Source organism: Choloepus didactylus, chromosome 8 (genome assembly GCF_015220235.1).
Source record: "Choloepus didactylus isolate mChoDid1 chromosome 8, mChoDid1.pri, whole genome shotgun sequence".
In the NCBI taxonomy this organism is placed as follows: domain Eukaryota; kingdom Metazoa; phylum Chordata; class Mammalia; order Pilosa; family Megalonychidae; genus Choloepus; species Choloepus didactylus.
The window spans coordinates 78,705,629-78,714,222 of NC_051314.1; the positions used below are offsets into that span (position 1 = coordinate 78,705,629).

Sequence of the window (8,594 nt, forward strand, 5' to 3'; positions counted from 1 at the left end):
GTTGATTTTGGATAGCAGAGAGAACTGGACAAATAAGTGGCCCTTCTAGTATGTGCATAAAGAAAAGGGTAGAATTAATACTATGAGTATGAAAAGGCTACTTAATTAATTAGTTTCAAATTATGTTGGTCTAGGAGAGCAGATGTGAGAGAAATGGACTTAAGGATCCAGATAAGGATCTAAATTATTTAAACAAAGAAGAAAAAGATTCTATCTTCTGTACAGACACAGGATTTGGCAGCCATTCTAATCTTTCTGATGTTGCAGTCTGAGTCTTTCAACATCATGTGCAAACTTCTCCCCTTTTTAAAAGCTTAAAATATAAATTGATGTAGACACTGTATATAAGGTACATTAAATCATTCGTTTAAAAATCATTGGCATGCAGGCACAGTGTCAGTAGCAACAAGGACCTAACAGATACCAGAACAAAGTCCCTCTTATGGTTTATTGTCTAGTGACCCTAATGACCAAATGATCCTAAAATATTAGAATATTCTTGATCTTCTGGAGTGGCTCCGTAAATATTATCTATAAGTATCCCTGCAGATTTTAATAAAACTACACAAATTAATGCCTCAAAAGAGAACATTGATATTTGTTATCAGAGGCAGGATGTTAGGGTCTGGGGTGGGGAAAATGGAGAAAACATGCCACACTCCAGAGACTCTTTTAGGAGCAGGATCAATCTTTAAAAACAATGTAGGTAGTTTCAACTTTGGAAATGAAAGGAGAGCAGAAAATTAAAAAAAAAAAAACAAAAACTGTAGACTCTAGAAAATGGTATATGGGTATCAAATCTTGGACAAAGGGGAAAAAATCCTAAAGACAAGCAAGAGGTGAAAGAGAGAGATTAATAAAAACAACCAAACAACAACAACGGCAGGTGGGAAATTATAATATTAAGGGTAAGAAAATGGCTAGTCACAGACAGAGACAGTACTAGAAAAGGAATATTCACAAAGTTAAGAATTTGGAATGTTCAGGCCTTTTCTGTAAGAACCTACTTGAAATGACAGTGCACTTTGAAACTGACATGCAAATAAGAACTTTGAACCTATTGACCTGAACAATCATTAAAGAATACAGTTTAGTCTAAGTCTACAAACAACTCTGTTCCATTTCCTCCGCTTACATTTACTAAGCACCCTATTCATGCCAGACAGGAAATATAAGGATGTAAAATGCATATCGTCTACTTGTGGGGTTTACAGAAATGTGGAGGAGAGATATAAGTATACTGCAGATTTACAATACAATGTAATCAATTCCAAGATATGGTAAGGAATAAGTGCTTGTAACAAGACACAGGAAGGAGCATAATCTCATATAGAGTGGGTGGGTAAAGAAAAACCTCTCCAAATACTTGATACTTCAGAATCCTGAAGGACTAACAGGCATTAGTCAGTCAAAGGAGGGTGGGAGGATTAGCCTGTGCAGAGGGGTCAGAATGTAGTATATATATGAAGAACTGTAAATAGACAGTTTTAGTGCAATTTAAAGTATGGGGGTGAAAGGTCAGGAAATTGCAAGGGATGAGGTATGCCAATCAGAAGAAGTCCTGTCCATGAAGAATCTTGCATGTCATGCAGAAGAGATTAATCTTAATCAAGAAATAGTTAATCCTGGAAGAGGAGAAGTCTCAGAGGGGGGCAAGTTTCCATTTTCAGAATGTGGTCTGTGAGGGGTCTGTACATTGAGCCATGTTTTCCTGGGGAAAATATCTGTGCTTAGTATTTGGTTATATAAATGATGATCTAAAAATTTGACTGAGTGAAATCACCCCTACAGGGTATAGAGTAAGAAGAACAAAAGCAGAAAACAAGAAGGGAAGCTCTGAAGATAAAATATTGGGAAATACCAATATTTCATGGATGGGCAGAGAAAGAAGAGACTGTGTAGAGTGGTGAAAAGAGAGATCTAGAGTTTGGAGGATATCACAGTGATGGCAGGGAAACCATTTGAAGAATGACTAAATTTAAAGGAAAAAATGTGGGGATGCAGGCATGATAAAAATTAAAATCTGCCATTGGTTTCAACAATAGTGAAGTCCTTGTAGATGTTGAGAAAGCAGCAACATTTGAAAGTGAGAACAAGCTTACAGATGAAAAGATAAGTGATAAGATGAGAAAGTGGAGACACTAGTATATTATCAATGGTATTAAAAACATAATGAAAAAGGCACAGCTTCGCTGAATATATTCAGTGATAATTAAATGTAGTTTTAATTTCAGTGGTTTGAGGGAAAAAGAAACACAGTTAATTAACTGAAATTAATTGAAATTTCCATTTATTAACTGAAACCTAACATGAAAGCATATGAGGATATTCCCTGTTTTAAATATCTTGAACACATTTTCTGACACCATATGTAAAATACTTGTATAATAAATTGTCTGTACATGTTGGGAATAAGCAATAAGGAATGCAAGTAGAGAAGCATAAAGAGACAACGGGAAGGTTCAGGATCCAGTGTTTTCTTTTGTTGTTGTCATTGTTGGTTTGTCTTCCAGGACAAAAGAATCTTACTCTTTAGGCAATCCTTTGGTATTAACAGTGGAGGAGAATTTAATAGAATTTATGTTCTTAATTACCTGCATATACCCTATATCCAGAGTTTGTCTGGGACAAAAAAAAAATCACTTTTAACTACTCATCTTTTCTCTAACCCATGTGCAAATCTAATGGATGTAATGACTTGTAAATGTTAAACACCATTGTAAATTCTGTGGGGCAAAGAATGATTTTAGAAAAGCTACATTACTTTACAATAACATAAATACTTAAAATAATCTGCATTGCCCACAAAACAGTAAAATTCCAGAAGGCTACTGGAAGGGTAGCAAGGCTGATTATGCTGTAGGGAGAAAAAGTACATGTATGCCAGTTTGTTTGTCTTTTATATACAGGGCCTTCTGCTAGAGATTTTGAATACCTACCTCCTCATCAATGTTCTTTGGGTTTTTTTATTTTTTATGCAAAGATTAGGTATGGATGTGAAAAGTCAGTGATGAGAAACTACACAGCAATAACTACCTTCATCCTGCTGGGACTGACAGATAACCCACAACTGCAAGTTCTCCTTTTTATCTTTATATTCCTCACTTACATGTTGAGTGTAACAGGAATCCTGACTATTATTGCTGTCACAATGCTGGATTTCCACCTTAAAACCCCTATGTCCTTTTCCTTCAGAAACTTCTGCTTCTCAGAAGTCTCATTCACTACTGTGTATATTCCTAGATTCCTGTACAGTATATCAACTGGGCACAATGCTATCATCTAAAGTAGTTTTGCAACTCAATTATTTTTCGTTATTCTTGTTGGAGCAACAGATTTTTTTCTTCTGGCTGCAATGTCCTATGACACTACGTGGCCATCTGTAAACCCCTTCATTACATTACCATCATGAGCAACAGGGTCTGTATTATATTAGTCACCTGTTGTTGTGTGGCTGGTTTGATGATCATTCTCCCACCCCTTAGCTTTGGCCTCCAGCTGGAATCTGTGACTCCAATGCCATTGATCATTTTAGCTGTGATGCAGGCCCCTTCCTAAAGGTCTTATGCACAGATACATGGCTAATAGAACAGACGGTTATACTGATGGCTGTCATTGCCCTCATTATCACCCTGGCATGTGTGGTTCTGTCCTACACTTACATCATCTGGACAATTCTGTTCAGCAAAGAAAAAAGACTCTTTCTAGCTGCTCATCTCACATGATCGTGGTCTCCATCAACTATGGATGCTACATCTTTATCTATGTCAAGCCTTCAGCAAAGGAAGAGGTGGCCATTAATAAAGGAGTTTCCATGCTCACTGCTTCTGTCACTCCCATGTTAAACCCCTTCATTTACACAGTGAGGAACAAGCAAGTGAAACAAGCTTTTGATCACTCCATAAAGACTGCATTTCTCTCGAAGTAGAAGGAAGGTTTGTTGAATCAAAGTAAAATGAAAGAAGAAAGTGTCCTTTTTAATTCATATTATCCTCTAACTTATTACATTGTTTCCTGTCTAAATTTACGCTGATTAACTTTCTCAAAGACTTTTAATATTGCATCCTCATGTCACCTTAATCAAATCACTCATTTTAAACCAAACACACACAGTGTTTTCCTTTATTGTGAAACCATAAAAGATATTCCTAAGAAATTAGTACATCCCCACTTCTGATCTAGTCTTTTCTTCAATGCTATATGGAAGTAAGGGAAGTAATAATATGTAAAAGTGTATAAATTATATACACAATAAATTTTTTATACTAGTACCAGTGTCTTCCTCTAATGCACTTATCAAAATTAATATCATAAATCCAAGAATCAAAATTAAAAATACAAAACAAAAGCAAAAATATATTTTTAAAAAAGTTAAACAAGATAGGGTATTCATTCCAGGCCAATTTAATAATGATAACAGCAAAAGGTGAAAGGAGATATCAACAGAAGTTTGGAAATAATTAGAATTGAAGAAATGGAAACATGTTCACAATCACTTATAAGATGTATTAGCTATTTTTTTATGCTACATAAATGAAGAAATTTATTTAAAATGCATATGTTTAATTTCAAACAAATTAAAAATGTAAATTCACTTATTATGGGTTACTAAAACAGAGAAGATGAATTAGAGAGAATTGGAACACCAAATTTTAAGTTTTGTTAAAGTAAGAAAGCTATTAACATCAACTCAAGGCTAACTGAAAGACTTAAGAAGATACCAAAGTTATCCAACCTGCAGAAATAGAAAAATAAGAAACTACAAAGAGGAATAAATTTTGGAATTATGATCAAGGTAACAACTAAATCAAATATTCCTAAATTGAAGGGCTTACAGTTTGAGGCAATGAGCATGTACATGACAATGAAACAAACAAACCTCCCTCCACCCATAACATCTCCCCTGTTTGATTAAAAACTCTGAAAATAAATAACTATTTCTATAGGCTACCAGACAAAAGGACAAATAATTAAATTGTTAAACAAGAAAAAAAGAAAAAATAACTTCTGAAGTCAAATTACAAACACAGGAAATATTTAAATTAAATTTTTCAAGTGGGCTTTGAAGTAGCAGTTTAATATTCTTTTAATTATTTTCTATTGGAAGCATTTTGGAAATAAATTCATTTTTGAACTACCAATGATATGTCAACTCTTTTCAAACATTATGATTAATATTTTTACCCATCCTGTGAATATATATTTAGTTGTGTCAGAGCACAGCCACAACATTGAGTAAATGGATCATTTATCATAGAAAGCAAGTGATGGAGACTGAATTCTGATTTCAAATCCTGCTCCATTCCTTACAATGCTCTGTCTTTCTGGCAGCAGTGTAATGTTGGAGGGGGAGGAGTAAAGAAAAACCCTGTAATTGGAAGTATATAAACTGACAGGAGAGTAGATCTCTCTCTGGTTGCAATAATACACTCTTAGTTTATCAGTTTGCTACCTTATGTGTTTTTATTCCCTGTTTTTATTTAATTGCTTCATTGATATTGTCAAAGAAAAAATAATGTCTACTAAACATTTTAATTCATGAAGCAGATATTGTATGCTATAATCTGTCCTAGTCTATCATTTCTAAGATTTTGCTTTGCTGAGATAAACTTATAATTATTAAACTACATAAAATTATAATTAAAATTGTAAGAGAATGAGATAAAATTGCAAATATCCTCTCCCTGACAATTTTGAGGCATATTTTATATCACCATGACCTCGCAGAGCATTCACCAGAGAGCTCTCCAGTACTGAAATCACTCTAAATAATATCTGAATCAGGAAACCTACTCAAGGAAGCCTTTAAAATATTCTTGATGAAGGCAAAAGTAATTATGTGACATTTAATAGTGTACATTTAATTGAATGACCAGTTAATAAGTGAATGTAACTATTATATATAACATATTTGCAGAAAAGAATTAAATAAGTTTTAAAATTAATTGCTGATTTATAGAATGCACTATAAAAACTATAAGTTAAAACGAGAAAAAGTTCAGGATATCAAAATGTAACATTGAAGCAGATATAGAAATAGAGGCCAAAGAAAGTAAGCCAAATTGCAATTTTAATCCAATATTCTTAACAAGTGAGGTTTGCATTTAATAACCACAAATAAATGCAAAAGGATAATTAATATTTAACATTAGAAGCATTGATAATTTCTCCTGGGCTGAAAAGTCACATTCTTTTAAACTGGAGGTGAAATTTATGGGTGGATAAAAGAGATATAAATGAGTAAAAGAGATATAAATAGACAATCATATTGAGAGCATTGAAGATGGTGGCTAGGTGAGACAGAGCAAAAATCACCCCCGTGGAAAACACTAGATAAAAAACCAGAAAATGACCTAGAACACCACTTCCAGAGTAGCACCAGCCGGACAAGGTCTGCTAAAGCCACAGGGAATGTGTGTTTGGTGAAACCAGGAGTCTGCATTCTGAAACGAGTGAGTGAGTCAGCTGAGTCCCTCGGCCATGCTGCAGTGTGGAGAAACGGTGAGTTGGCGTTTTTTAAAAAAAAAAGAAGCCCAGGAACAGCTGCAGGTAAGACAGGAGTGGTCTGGACTAAAACCTTGGTGTCTGGGGTGGAGGATAACCCTTCCCACACCCACTGCTGATTGTCTCAGGTCCAGGGGAGCAAAGGGGAGCCAAAAGGAGAGGAAAAAAAAAATGCACGACTTGCAGCCATCTCCCCAGCAAGAGCGGCTACACCTGCCCAGGGCCAAACACACAGCACAGAGCTGAGCCAAGAAACCCAACCTGACAGGGAGTCTTTCCTGCAGCACCACTCACATGACACAATATCGGCCATGGACAGTGGCCTTGAACACACCCATGGCTGATTGTCACAGAGCTGGGAGGGAGGAGCTGTGTGGAAAGGAGGAAGTTAACATGTCCCATTCAACCATCTTTGAAGCGGGCTGGGAACACCCCTACACAGCCCTGCAGCCCAGGGCTTCCCTGGAGGCTGGTGCTCACTTGTGACGTGGCACGGCCCTCCCCCCCTCAGCAGAGATCCTGGAAAAGCACAGCAGGGAGGAGGAAACCGCTTGGAAATCCCAGAGAACCTAGGCCAATACCAAGGACTTTTGGGTCAGAGGCAGAGAACAGCCTTAAATCTCCGGGAACACCTGGGAGGTTTGATTGTTAAACCTGCCCTTCCTCCCTAACCACTCAGGCACATACCCCTCATTGAGGAGAGACAGCACCGACAACACACCCAAATTAAGTGCACCAATTGGACCCAAGAATCAGATCCTCACACACCACAAAGTTGGGGAGAACTGACTTGAGGGGAATAAGTGACTAACAGACGCCATCAGCTGGTTAGTTAGAGAAAGTGTATGTCACCGAGCTGCAATTCTAACAAATTAAAGATCAAGTAAAGCAAATGCCAAGAGGCCAAAAACAACAGAAAATCTTAAAGCATATGATAAAACCAGACAACATGGAGAACCCGAATCCAAACACTCAAATCAAAAGATCAGAAGACACACAGTACTTGGCCCAATTAATCAAAGAACTACAGACAGGCAATGAGAGCATGGCATGGGATATAAAGGACTTGAAGAAAAGCATGGCACAGAATATAAAAGACATAAAGAAGACCCTAGAAGATCATAAAGAAGATATTGCAAGAGTAAATAAAAAAATAGAAGATCTTATGGAAATTAAAGAAACTGTAGGCCAAATTAAAAAGACTCTGGATACTCATAATACAATATTAGAGGAGGCTGACCAACAACTCAGCCTCCTCGAGGAGCACAGAACAGCAAATGAAAGAACAAAAGAAAGAATGGGGAAAAAATTGAAAAAATTGAAATGGATCTCAGGGATATGATAGATAAAATAAAACGTCCAAATTTAAGACTCATTTGTGTCCCAGAAGGGGAAAAGAAGGGTAAAGGTCTAGAAAGAGTATTCAAAGAAATTGTTGGGGAAAACTTCCCAAACCTTCTACACAATATAAATACACAAAGCATAAATGCCCAGCAAACTCCAAACAGAATAAATCCAAACAAACACACTCCAAGACATATTCTGATCACACTGTCAAATACCGAAGACAAGGAGCAAGTTCTGAAAGCCGCAAGAGGAAAGTAATTCACCACATACAAAGGAAACAACATAAGACTAAGCAGTGACTACTCAGCGGCCACCAAGGAGGTGAGAAGGCAGTGGCATGACATATTTAAAACTCTGAGAGAGAAAAATTTCCAACCAAGAATACTTTATCCAGCAAACTCTCCTTCAAATTTGAGGGAGAGCTTAACTTTTTCACAGGCAAACAAATGCTGAGAGAGTTAGCTAATAAAAGACCTTCTCTACTTCAGATACTAAAGGGAGCCCTACTGACAGAGAAACAAAGAAATGAGAGAGAGATATAGAGAATTTCAACAGACATATATAGAATATTACACCCCAGGTCACTGGGACACACGTTCTTCACTAGTGATCATGGATCTTTCTCCAGAATGGACTGTATGAGGGACATAAAAACAAGCCTCAATAAAATAAAAAATAAAAAAATGAATTTGTTCAAAGCACATTCTCTGACCACAGTGGAATACAAATAGAAGTCAATAACC

At 36.4% G+C, this 8,594-nt stretch overlaps 1 pseudogene; it reads left to right on the forward strand.

The window, feature by feature from the left end:
* The first annotated feature begins 3,010 nt into the window (after positions 1–3,010).
* On the forward strand, positions 3,011–3,928 carry LOC119543497 (annotated as a pseudogene).
* The last annotated feature ends 4,666 nt before the right edge of the window (positions 3,929–8,594 follow it).